The sequence below is a fragment of the Dunckerocampus dactyliophorus genome, chromosome 15 (genome assembly GCF_027744805.1).
Source record: "Dunckerocampus dactyliophorus isolate RoL2022-P2 chromosome 15, RoL_Ddac_1.1, whole genome shotgun sequence".
In the NCBI taxonomy this organism is placed as follows: domain Eukaryota; kingdom Metazoa; phylum Chordata; class Actinopteri; order Syngnathiformes; family Syngnathidae; genus Dunckerocampus; species Dunckerocampus dactyliophorus.
In genome coordinates, this window is record NC_072833.1 from 6,487,329 (window position 1) to 6,500,477 (window position 13,149).

General features: G+C 40.8%; 1 long non-coding RNA gene across 1 annotated transcript; it reads left to right on the forward strand.

The window, feature by feature from the left end:
- Positions 1-437: 437 nt before the first annotated feature.
- Positions 438-8,789, forward strand: LOC129195115 (uncharacterized). Its single transcript, XR_008573871.1, has 3 exons — positions 438-536; positions 676-712; positions 8,743-8,789. It is a non-coding gene; the product is annotated as an uncharacterized LOC129195115 (long non-coding RNA).
- The last annotated feature ends 4,360 nt before the right edge of the window (positions 8,790-13,149 follow it).

Consider the following 13,149-nt stretch of genomic DNA (forward strand, 5'->3'; position numbering starts at 1 on the left):
GTTCCCCTTGAGCTTCCCTCATGGGGCAGTGCTTTTGGTGTGGTGATAGAGGACACCCCCTTGGTCCTCAATTTGAACCTTGACTGCTGGTACTAAGCTCTTTGAATTGCACCTTTACAGTCGAGCCATACGTTGCAGCAGTTTGAGAGACAAAAGAGATTCAAAAAGCGTCTGCTTATGGATGTGCGCTGGAACAACAGTTTGCTCTCTTGCGAGACATCAGTCTTGATTTAAAAGCAGAGGTTATCTTTATGTACTTTGCCCTTCCCCGCTCGTCCTGCTTCAGATGAATTTACATGCCACCAGCGATTTCCACACTATTTCTCGTCTCTTGTCAGGGCAGATTTACACCATGTTCCCCTAGTACATTCATTTATTTCTAATCGTCTCTCCTTACCTGTCCTTGTATAACCTGCTCCCTCCTCCCCCCTCTTCCAGACTTCAGCTGAGTGACTCGTTGAGATGGACGTAATGAGACAGGTCCATGCAGGCCGGGAGATGGCGGCCAGGCCATATACAAGGTGAAAAACAATCAGGTGAGGGTGGTGCTGCAACTCTCGGGAGGACCCCGAATAGAACCATAGACAAAGACATCATTTTCGCAATAGAAATTACATTTTGCCTTCAGTCAGCTCTTGTTAGCTTGCTCACCGTTTTATGTTTATTTGTTTTTAGGTCTGTCCTGTTTTCGAGCTGGGACGAGATTGCTCATGTGAGTAACAGCTTACTTTATATCATACCTTTGTAGTAGCTGATATATATTCCCATATGCAGGGGCACCGTATGCGGTGAGAGTTAATTCCAAGGGCCCATGACTGACAGGGGGCCCGAAAATAGAGAGGGTAAGAGGCCAATGTGATTTTTAGTCATTGGGCCCAGGAGTACTCATGACACATACAGTGGCGTGAAAAAGTGTTTGCGCCCTTCCTGATTTCTTATTTTCTGCATGTTTGTCACACTTAAATGTTTCAGATCATCAAACAAATAGAAATATTAGTGAATGACAACACAAGTGAACACAAAATGTAGTTTTTAAATGAAACTTTTTATGATTAAGGGAGAAAAAAAATCCAAAAGGAAAAGGAATCACCTTTTCACACAGGGCCATGTAGGTTTTGATTTTTTTTCTCCCTTCATAATAAAAAGTTTCTGTTAAAAACTGCATTTTGTGTTCAGTTGTGTTGTCATCGACAAATATTTGAATTTGTTTGATAATCTGTAATATTTAAATGTGGCAAACATGCAAAAAAAAAAAAGAAATCAGGAAGAAGGCAGAGAATTTCTCACACCATTGTAGGTATTAATAGACCCCTGCATACATTTAACATATAACAAGATGCATATAACAAACACACAATTCATACAAAAAATAATATCTAGTTAATATGAAAGCCCATAAAATTCATGAAAAGAAATATGTGCATCAGCAAAACAATGATATAAAAATAGTTTGACAACAAAAGCCACATGTTTACCAGATGGTACGGTATTTCCATGCACATTTAATACAACACCTTTTTTTTTCAAAGTATTTATGCATTAGTGACTGAAAAAGCAAGGAAAATTAAACATATTTTGCCATGTATATAAAAGTGAAGCCCTTCCTCACCCAAAAAGCAATTTTCTCCACTATACTAAACATCTGGTCTCAAATTAGGTTCTATAACAAGAAAATGGGTAAAAGTGGCTGCATTTGCACTTTACCAAACTCCCTCCAGAGACAACAAAGTAAGTCCAACCAATTGCATCATTTAACTTGTCCTGTTGCTGCACTGCTGCACCCTCCCCAGCTTGTGCTGTAATCAAAGGTAGCTGAGTCCAAAATCGATGTGGCCCTCTAAAACCATTTATTAAAACATCAAATACTCGTGCCTGGTGGATGTGTGGCCAGTGATTACCTTTGCAAATCAATTAAGCCGCCGGGTAATTGAGTGGATATGAGTTCATGGTTACAGCAACTTTTGCAAGCAAGGTTGAAGGCACATGTTCTTCACCCCTCGATGGAAGTCGCTATGGAGGCTTCTATCGATAGAATGGATTTATGTTATTAGGTCTTTCTGTGTGTAAACAAGTAGATGTTGTGATGCACTTTGAGCGAAAAATGTCACAGGGCTGTAAGATAAAGATCTCAATTGATTTCCTCTGCAAAATCGCAATCACTGTGTAACCACACACGTACAATGCACAATTTAACAGACACGAAAGAAACTTCATGACCATCATTTCCGGTGTATAAGCCGCTCCTTTTTTTCCTCACGCTGCGTCAACCCATACAACGATGTGGCAAATTTATGGTCACGTTCTAATCTCGTGACATCTCGTATGCTGAAGAATGGCCATTTTGCGCTTCATGCACAGCCCCTCATCATGGAAGACACACAAAGAAGTGCATATGATGCAGCTTTCAAGTTCAAGGTGATTGATGTAGCAACTTTTACTCAAGTCGGCCAGCGGATCCTGACACTGGAGCACCGTCAAAAAATCCACTATCGCCAATAGGGTTTCAAAAGGCTGGAGGACAGCACACACTGAATCATCTCAAGGGCTAATTTGCCTTGAGATGAAAGTGACACTGAGAGCATCAACGAAAGAGAGAGACGACAACACAACAAAGTGTGTGACGAAGCAATTGTGAGGCTGTTCAGCTCCAACAAGGAAGATGAAGACAGCGATGGATGACTTTTCTGGTAGGCTACTGTTTATCTAGCCGTGTTACATGCACTGTTCCCAAAATGGTTTGGAAAAAATGTTTAAAAAGTGCAAATATCCCATGTTACAACGTGGACAGGTGCGGCCTATTTACTGTATGTACAAATCTTTTTTCTCTTTAAATTTATTGGTTGCAGCTTATGTACAGGTGCGCTCAAATAGTCTGGAAATTACGGTATATAAGCATAGTTTTGGGCTCAGACAAAGATTCCCTTGTCAAAGCAGACAAATCCCACCTGACTGCATGACATTGTGAATATCTTTGCAATTAATGCTAATTCATCCTCACTTTGGTTCATTATCACCATTTACATTAGCACCCAATTCAATGTTGTTTTCCTCCAAGGCATTTATTTGCCTTTAGACTTCCCAGTTATTCATTAGTCAGTAAATGAGTGTGGAAACAAGGTTGTGATGGTTGTGTACTGATAAATTACAGTGGCCGGTAATTTGCAGTGTAATTGCAGTGGGAGCATAAATCACATTTTCAAGAACGTCGGAAACAACCTGCAAAATAGGTCACAAGAGCTTCTCTGCAGTAAATAACAAATGAGGGCCATAATTAGGGGCATAAAATAGAGAGTACTCTAAGCATTAATCATGAGGATTTAGGCTGAATTACACTGACTTCTTGCAGCCGTCCACAAATAAGTTTGAGTAAGGTTGATGTGGTCATTAGCATTGTCTCTAGACTTGTGTGTGGTGGGCAACACTTATAGTCTCACTAATTGGACAGTACGCCACACAACTGTAGTCTTTTGGACTGTCAAAGATTTTTTATTGCACCGCTGTCAGCGTACAATATGTAGCCTCAACTCTAATTGGTGTAGTTTAGAATTAAAGGAATTGGCTAACAAGCAAACTACTGGATTTTTTAAATTTTTATTTTTAAACCTGCACACAATTAAGGGGCTATTCTTCTAGCTTAGATTGTGTAGTTACACCCACAGAGTGCATGTCACAAAGTTGTACTTATTATGAATAATAAGGTGGCAGTGGAAATAACTTGGAATCTTGTTTACATCCCCAATAAAGTCTCTAGTACTGTTTTTGCTTGAATCTTTGCTTGACTGTTGGTGTTACCTGGTTTTGTGAGACTGTACTGCTCCTTCTATTTGAGCCAATCTGTTGCTAGCATGTCCCTGTCTCCTATCCAGCTGTGTTTTCAGCCACTTTTTTATGCATTCATGACATTTTAATATCCGGATAGTAGTATCCTAGCTTGCCTGATTATACAGTGTCTGAAAGACGCTTTATGCAGTAACAAACTTCAAAAGGCTGCTCCACATTAGTGGACATGATTATCAATGCTCATTGATCTTGGCAATAACCAAGAGTTTGTTTAAGGCTATGTCCACACAAATACGGGTACAGTGGAACCTTGATTAGCGTCATAAATATGTTCCAGAAGGTTAGACTCTAACCGAAACCGACGCTAACCGCATCGATTTTTCCCAAAAGAGTTACAGTGGAACCTTTGTTAGCGTCTACTGACGTCTTTTCAAAAAGTAACGATGACGGCCAAAGATGTCTTGACGTCTTTTGCTTTTTTCCGCAGGAGCTACAGATCAAAGTCTTATTCATCTTGTGTGTGAATTTCTGACTTGTCGGCAATGTATTTCTGTCCCAGTAGGGGGCAACAGTTCTCTTTTCCTCCAACCGACAGCGACAGATTGTCTACGAAGAAGACGGATTGTGGGTTGTGATTGTTGCCAAAGATGCGATGTGGCAGTGAGATCAACACGGTTGCCACCTTTGTGTTTTGCCATGAGTTATTTCTTGAATTCAATAGTGTTTCTCCCCTCAAGCCTTTTTTTTTTTTTTTTATCACGGCTGCAGAATAACTCAAAATGGAGCCAAAGATAGTTTTAAGTGCCAGCATTTGATGAGGAAGGTGAGAAATACTATTAAATTCAAGAAATAACATGGCACATTTCACTTCCACATCCTGCATTTGGCAAGAATCACGTCTTCAGTGAAGGTAAAGTAAACTTAAAAGTTCATTTATCCCTTTCGTCATTTATGTGCATTTTGAATTGCTTTATGCATGTAAAACTATACCGGTAAAACTATAAAAACGTGTTTTGTGTTAACATTTTTGAGACTTGCGGCGTAACTGTGTTAGTTAGCAAAGAACTACAGAATCAACAGCTGATGACATCGTTTCCATGCACTGGCAAGTTAATATGATGCTAACTAGGACGTTTTGCGATAAAAATACATTAAGAACACAGTTGGACTCGCAAGACGCGCTCCATATTGTACGCTAATCAGAAAATGTACTCAAACCGAGGCAAAATTTTGGGGTAACATGTTTGTTTAAAAAAACTTGCTAACCGGAGTGTACGTTAACCGGGGTTCCACTGTATTTTAAAAGCACATATTTTTCTAAGCGTTGCCTCTCTGAGCTTTTGGGAAAGTCTGGCTAGATTCAAGATTTTGAAAAACTTCAGCGTTTGTGTGTGAATGGGTCAAACTGGCTTTTTATCACAAGAAGTGTGCGACATTATCTCATGTTTTAAACCTTATTTAACATCAGAACAAGAAGTTATTGACTTAGTGGTGTTGGTTTCTTTTTGTGCAGTGGCAGACAAGCGTGTTTGCGCCTTATAACACGCACGGTCGATGAATCATTTATGGTGTTTGCTGGGCTCCATGTAAGTGAGCGCTGATTTGAAAGATAATGTACGTCTAAAATATCACTATATTGATGAACAGAGGCGGTTGAATGTGCGACCAAGTCAGCTGTGGTAGCTTTTTCAGGCTTCTGATTGGCTGAAATGCACATGAATGACAGCCGGTGGTTGTGTTTTTATGTGGACAGACATTTTTTTTTTAAAACTCCACTCGTGTTGAGTGAAATTTTTTGGGGTGGGGGTAAATGTGCGTTTTTGAAAATATGTTTGTGTGGACATGGCATCGTCTTCCGGCTTAACCATTGTCATCTCCTGTGAGACTTTGTATGCAATTCTTTTTTTTTTTCCTTGAGCACAGACAAAAGCTAATTTCCTCAGCCTCTGTAAAACAATGTTTTCAGCGTCCTCCATTGTTTAATTAAGAGGAGGTGTGCAACACAAGAGCACGCACACTCTGCCTGTATTAAGGAACTCCTCCGCGGGGACTTCATTCGTTTCGGGAGACTCGCGTGGGCGGAAGAAGTGAAGGAGATACGTTCGCCAGAGAAATGTACAGTGCTCCGCCAACACACGGATCACCCCGAGGGAGTGGAGGCAAAAGAATTCCTCCTGGAATTTTCTCTTTTAGTTTCTCCCTCGCTTGCTTTATTGCACCCCCCACCTTCTTTCTTTCTCATTTTGGTCATGGTAATTCATCATGGAATATCAAAACTGTTCAAAGCTGCAGCATAGAAATGAAGGCTCGGGAGCCTGTGAATAATTGGTTTCTGTGAGGTGCCGCCATCCCTGTTGAACCCTCTTGACTCCCTGTCCCGAGATGTGGCAGCATATATGATAAAGAGACAAGAGAATCCCAGGAGACATTGCGATCAGGAGGACAGCTAGCATGTACAGAAAAAATATTGTATTTCCTCAAGTTGTTCTCTAACAGATGAATTCACTTTTATCTTTTTTGTAGACCCTTAAAGCCACATGATGTAATAATTGTACATTTTACTCCTTTGAAATGACCTAGAACACATTTGAACCATGTCCTTTGTTAATCCATCCATGACCTCTAACCTGAATAAACAAGGCCCAAAAACGTGTGGTATACCCTGAGATACTAGTCATGTCTTCTCTTGCCGTCACTCACAATAAAGATAGCACTGGACCTGAAAGAGCCTCGCTGACTGCAGAGCGCCAGCGGCTCGGAACGCCATCTGTGAGAGCCCGAAATTTTCCTGCTGCCTGGCACCAGCACACAGATCACACAAAGCACCCCTGCACCAACTCTTCCGGTCCAGATATCCGACGCTGTGTGCAAGCCAGCAGAAGTCAAACCAATCCTTTCTTCCCTAAATATTGCTCTATTTACAAGGGTATCATGGAGCTCAGCCTGGATGCAATCATCCTCTCCTCTGTCATTCATTGTCATGGAAAAGTCTAGAACAGGACCAACAGGACCATCAACTGGTGGCCCAAATCTGGCCCATAAATGACATTGGACTGGGGATATTTTTGCAGTAATGGACGATCCCGTCACAAATTGAATTGTTGAAGTAGGATTTGGCGATTATGGGATTTTACTGTATGACTTTATTCGTGACTGTTCTGCAGTCTTAGCCTTGCAGTGGCGTTGTATACAGTCAAAGTTAATGACTTTTCTGGTTGGCTACTGTTTAACTAGACACATTAGACTCACTGTTCGGCACCGTTTGGAAGAAACCCGTTTCATAACTAGCACCAGTTAAATGTTACACACACGTGCACACCAACACAGTCCAGCCTGGTGTCATCCAAATAGAGATGGAGAAGATTCTGCAGCCCGAAGAACAAAAGAAGCACCCAGGATGGAGCAAGATTAAGAGAATCTGTGAGATTAGAGCTGTCAGTCTTGGCATCTTTTGGCTCACAAGCAAGGCCTCCACACGGGATCAACCACAAAGTTGTAATAGAGGCTGTGGGGAACTTTTTCCGCTCTTCCAGTGCTGCATCAGCCGTGGGTTTGCGAGGGAGGAGGGTTAGCCGGAGTGAGTGGGCGGGTAGGTGGGGCATCTGAGAACTTTCCCTGAACTCTTGTCGGCTTTGTGTCTCCTACTTTCATCTCAGGTCACTGTCAGTAGAGGGTTTATCTTGTTAAAAGCGGAGCGGAGATGAAACGGGGTCTATTGCTGCAAACTTGGGGTTGTACGGGGGATAGCTTTTCTTCTTCATATACCTTTAAAGTGAGCTTCTCTTTGTGCTAAATACGTGTCATTTGGAAGCAGCAGCACCTACCACGTTCATTAACTTTTGACCCCTTCAAAGTGTAAAACTGTAGGTAAAAAGAACAGCTTGAAAATGCCCAGTAAATTACACCCTTGGAACTGTTCTGCGGCTTAAGTTAAAATAGCTCATAGTTTTTCACTTTTTCTTTGGCTTTTTGTGCGTATAGTATATATTCTTTCACTCAAAGAAAAATAGTATTGATTGATTTGAATGATTTTTCATCATTTTTGTGCAGTTAAAAAGAAGAAAAAAAGGGCCGCCATTAAATAGTGATGGTTTGAGACTTTTTCATGACTAACACCGGTACTGCAACTTTGTATATCTGCCGATACCAATCAAATACCGTGTTTTCTCCTTTCTGGTTATCGTAATAGATTTGTATTGGGGTATTGCGGTACGGCACCCTCACGGTTTGATACGTACCTCAGTGTTAAGACTGTGGTTTGGTTAATTTTTGGTGCAGTACTAAAGAAAATGCAAAACTGCGTAGCGTTTGTATGTAATGATTTTTATGCAACTGCAATCTGCTGACAGCTAACTCTCCATGAAATAAAATTCTCAAATAAAAAATACAACTTGTACAACTTGTGCAACTCACTTGAAATATATACCGAGTGGGAAATCGGTATGGAGCCTTCAGTTTGGTGCAGGTGCATAAGCAAACTCCCTGAGAGGGGCTAGACCTTGTGCTGCAAGGGAGAGGCGGCAAGCTGGTGTGGGCTTATTAATAGCGCCTCAGCTCGGCGCCTACGTGTTTAAGTCATCTCTGGTGGACGAGAGGATTACTCCCCTGCGCCTTCAAGTTGGGGAAAAGGTCCTGGCTGTCATTTGTGCATATGCAGCTCAGAATACCAAGAATACTTTCAGGGGTCTGTCAGGGAAAGCATCACTTCGGATTCCTTGTTTCTACTGGGAGACTTCAGTGCCCATATGGGCAACAACAGTGTGCCCTGAAAGGTCGTGATTGGGAGGAATGGCCTGCCTGATCTAAATGCATGTGGTTATGTGTTGTTGGACTTCTGCTAACAACCGTTTGTTTCTGCTGCAGGTCTATGATCGACTGTGTAGTCGTATCATCAGCTCAAAAGTAGTTATGACAAAACACAAGTGTCTGTCATTAATACTGTGAATATTCTCATTCATCCAGGTTATTGCATTCTCACGGCATTGAATCGAGTGCAACTGGAATGTTCAGGTTATCTTAGAAGATGTTTCGCCTGTCACCTGATCAGTTCATTCTCAAAGACCAGGTGAGCCACACACGAATAGGGAACGTAAGCTGGGTTTAGGCCGTCGTGAGACAGGTTAGTTTTACCCTCCTGGTGATGTGTTGTTGCAATCGTAATTCTAGAATCAACCCAGAATCAGGTCGTCATGAGCTTTGAGCATGAACTGATAAAGTCTGCTCGGATGAGAGGCGATACATCTAAGACAACCTAAACAGTCCAGCTGTGATCGATTCAATGCCCTGAGAATGTCTGTTATTATGTTTATACATAATATGGTTTGTAAATGCCCCAGAATTTGTCTAAACGTACCATTATCTCCTATATATTGATAGTTACTTACTGTATATGTTCTTTTTGCACTTAAATGGTAACTATGCTAAATTGATTCTTTCAATCGGGGGAGCCGTGTAGGTGGGAAATGTTAGGACAATTCAAAAAAATAGTTAAAAATTCGAAATAAAAGGGGGGAGCAATGGGCTGTTTTTTTTCCATGGGACCCAGAACTCTTGGCAGCGCCCCTGCTTTCAATCATACCAAAAGACTTGTAAAACATATGATGGCAAAAGAATGACCACTGGAAGGAAATAACAATGCCCGTGATTCCCTATGGGGGAAAATGAATCATTAGTCCTGCAACAGATTGTGTTCCACCACTCTTTATTCCTTATAATGAAAAGAATTAAATAAAACGAGGAAACACACAAAAGGAGCAATTCCATGCGCCGTGTTTGGCTCAATCGCTGTCAGGAAACAAAAAGGCTGACAAAACCGATAAAAGACACATTTGTTCATTTGTCATGTGGTGTCACAAAAGTGCCAGTTATGACTCGCTTTCATGAAAAAAGCCTGTTTCCTCTCTTGCGTTATTTGGTTATTGTCACTCTGCAGCACACCATTGTTAGTTTTTTTTTTTTTTTATCAGAGTACATCCATCCCTGGTCTGATAATAAAATTGTAGCCAGGTAGGCACAATAGCAAAGCAAATTACTGTCACAGACTGTGCTTAATCTAGCGTCTGGCAGGCCTTCTATACCGCTCCCAGGTAGTTTTGGACCACGCTGATGGCTCATCCCGCTTTGTCATGCTAGAAGTAATGCACAGCGGCATCTAATTTGCTCTCGCTTTTTGCCGTTTTCATTCAACTTTTTACATCACAATGGAATGAGGGACGTGTGTCGGCAGGTGGACAATGAAGAGAGAGCTTTGAGGGGGGGGAAAATGATTTCTGCACGACATTGTGCGGCACCAGATGCCTGTGTGTTCATTGTGTTCGTTACGCTTTGATTTTCCTTGCTAAACCTGCATGGAGTGTAATATAAATCTGCTCACTTGTCTGAAGGCAAAGATTGGAAGAGAATTAATGTGGTGTCTTTATTCACAATAGCGGCAGTCATATTTAGCCCTCCGTGATCCTGTAGAGAGAGAGATTTTGAGAACCAAGCTTCGTTTGTGCCAATGTATCCTCTGTGTCTTTGTGCACGCTGTGTAGTTTTCCCACCAACTATTTGGGCCCATCGTTACAACAAGCTCGCCAGCATGCATAGGCGGTACCACACAGTGCTGGCTCAAGAAGATAGCCATCTTGTTATCTGCCTTGGGATTTCACGTGTCTTCCTGACAAGCGTGTATGTGGAGATGTAAAGAAAACTTAGCTTTGTAGCATCGCATCTTTCAACATTGACACAAGGCCTTCTCAGGTCCAATATTATTGAGCTCTGACCTCACAAATGTCAAGAGGGGACGTTGCTACGGGGACTGGCTCTGTAGTGGCTTAATACTTTTGCACACAATTTTGTGCCTGGTTTTTACAATCTCTCAAATCTCTAGTTTCCAATGACATGTTTCCTGTAAAAAGGATCCCAGCACATTTATATTCCAAAGCGATTGCGCCGCTAAAACTTGATGGCACCCAATGCACTAACATTTTTAACGTCTTATTTGACTATGATTGTTCATGTGCAACCCCAATTTTTTTTTTACTTCGCTTTTGAGAGGTCGCAGGAGGATTGTGTAAAATATGGAAATTGCTGTAAAATGTGGCATTTGACATCCAGAGCATTGATCCCCTAACTCAGGGTTATTCAACTGGTGACCCACGGGCCAAATGCTGCTCATGAATGACATCAGACAAGCCCGTGAGTTCAGTTGATAACTTGGGAGCAGATTTTATTCTTGCATCAGATTCCTAAAAACACAAACAGTGTTGCTGTCATTAGAAGGGTCTTTAAGTAGCTTTTTATTGTTTTGCATTATGTCCTTAAAAACGGCAGCGATCTCCTGTCATATTTTGCATTTTTGACGACCCTTTTTGCAGTAGGTCCTTCAGCAGCAGCGCTTTCCTGACATATCGAGGATTTTTTAATTAGGTCCTGGCCCGCATGGTTAGCATGTTGGCCTCACAGTCAGGAGATCGTGGGTTCATACCTTTGTTGGAACATCTCTGTGTGGAGTTTGGGTTTTTCTCCCGGTACTCCAGCTTCCTCCCACATTCCAAAAACATGCAGGTTAGGTTAATTGGAGACTCCACATTGCCCATGGGATTGTTTGTGATGTTGTTTAGGATAGGCTCCAGCATACCCACAAGCGGTACAGAAGATGGATGGATGGATGGGATTAGGTTGTTGCCCTGGCATATAGAAGTTCTTTGATGAGCGTTTTTGCATTAGAGCCCTAAAAACAGCAGCGTTCTCCTGTCACATAGAGGATCTTGGACTAGCATTTTTCAAATAGGTCCTCCACAACTGTATATACTGTAGAGGATCTTTGATCAGCGATTTTTTTAATGTATGTCTTTATATGTTAATTTTCATTTTTTGTATACTTGTATTTCAGTCAAACCAAGCAAATGGATTTGTATTTTTGAAATTGCCATCTTTTGAACATTAATATATATAATTACATGTTCAAAGTGCATGGTAGAGGAATTTATTAAGGCATTTTGTCAAGGGAATGAGGAGGAAGATTATTGAGAACCACTAATATAGCGGTTATTAGACTTTTTGCTTTAAATTCTTAGAAACAACAGAGCTCTCAGAACATGGAGATAAAGGAGGTCTTGTGTCATATTTATAACCAGTACATCTGTTTGTCCTATATGCGTGTAATCTAATCCATGATATAAACTCACGGGGAGAGTGTCAAATAATCCATCGTGATGCTAATTAGAGACATCTCACTTTGATAGGGCGAGAAGGACCAGATCCTGTGTATAACCTCTGTTATGGTCAGTGTGCACTCTTTCCATATCACGTTTCCAATAAGCACATACAGTCTAATGTCCATCCTTGTGGTTGTAGTTTGCAGTGGTGCACAACTGCAGCGTCCACACACCAAATAATTACAGTTTAGAGGAAGCCTCCATCATCAGTGCTTGATTTGCACGCACTACCAATTAAAAAAAAATAAATAAATAAAAAAAATCACATTGTTGTGCATAACAATTACCTGAAATTAAACTACAAAGCATCACGGTTTATAGTGTGTAATGAAATTTCTTTTCCCAGAGAATCGATGAGCTGGTGTCCCTTGGTGGACTCTGTAATTACAAAAGCCTCATTAGATTACAGCACTATGAAACATATGGTAAAGAGAGGAAATTCCTTTGATGACTGCAGAGGGGTTACAAAGAAGACATCACTGTTTGCCTTTACTTTATGTGGATCTCTTTAATGACTTTCATTTTGCATTGCCATTAGGACATTTGTAGGCATAAAACGACCAAAATGGAATCTTAAAAGTTGCCCTGGAATCATAAATTGATTCATTAATTGATTAAAATCTGTGTCCATTACAGTGCCAATATAACAAATCCTACAAAAATGCGTATTTATTGCTTGTTGAGCTACAAAATGGTCCACAGATTGAAATTGGTAGGTCCCTTTATTACTAAGAGATGAGATTTTTTTTCATAAGCCTGCTTCCCAAAGCAAGAAATCAAATGTTTAATGAGATCCTGTGATAATTTTTTTTATTAATGAATAAACACATTCGATCCTCATGTAAAATCCTGCTGTGAGACACACAAAAACATTAGAAAATGCATGCATGATATCAGACACGATTGGTGGGAGTGCCTTATAAATAGCGTTTTTTTTAAAAAAATGAAATAAAGTAATGTGTTTTTCTGTTTTTTTTTTCACGAAATCATTAGGTTGCGGTTGTTTTAAATGAGGCACACCTGTGTGCAAGTGTTGTTTGTCACATCCAGTCAAGGGCCAGCATGCAAGAGTGAGTATATTTAAACCAACAAATGTCAAACTTTGCTTTAGTGTGACTATTAATAAGACATTATTATTAACACAAATTAGTTTGTGCTTAATATCGTG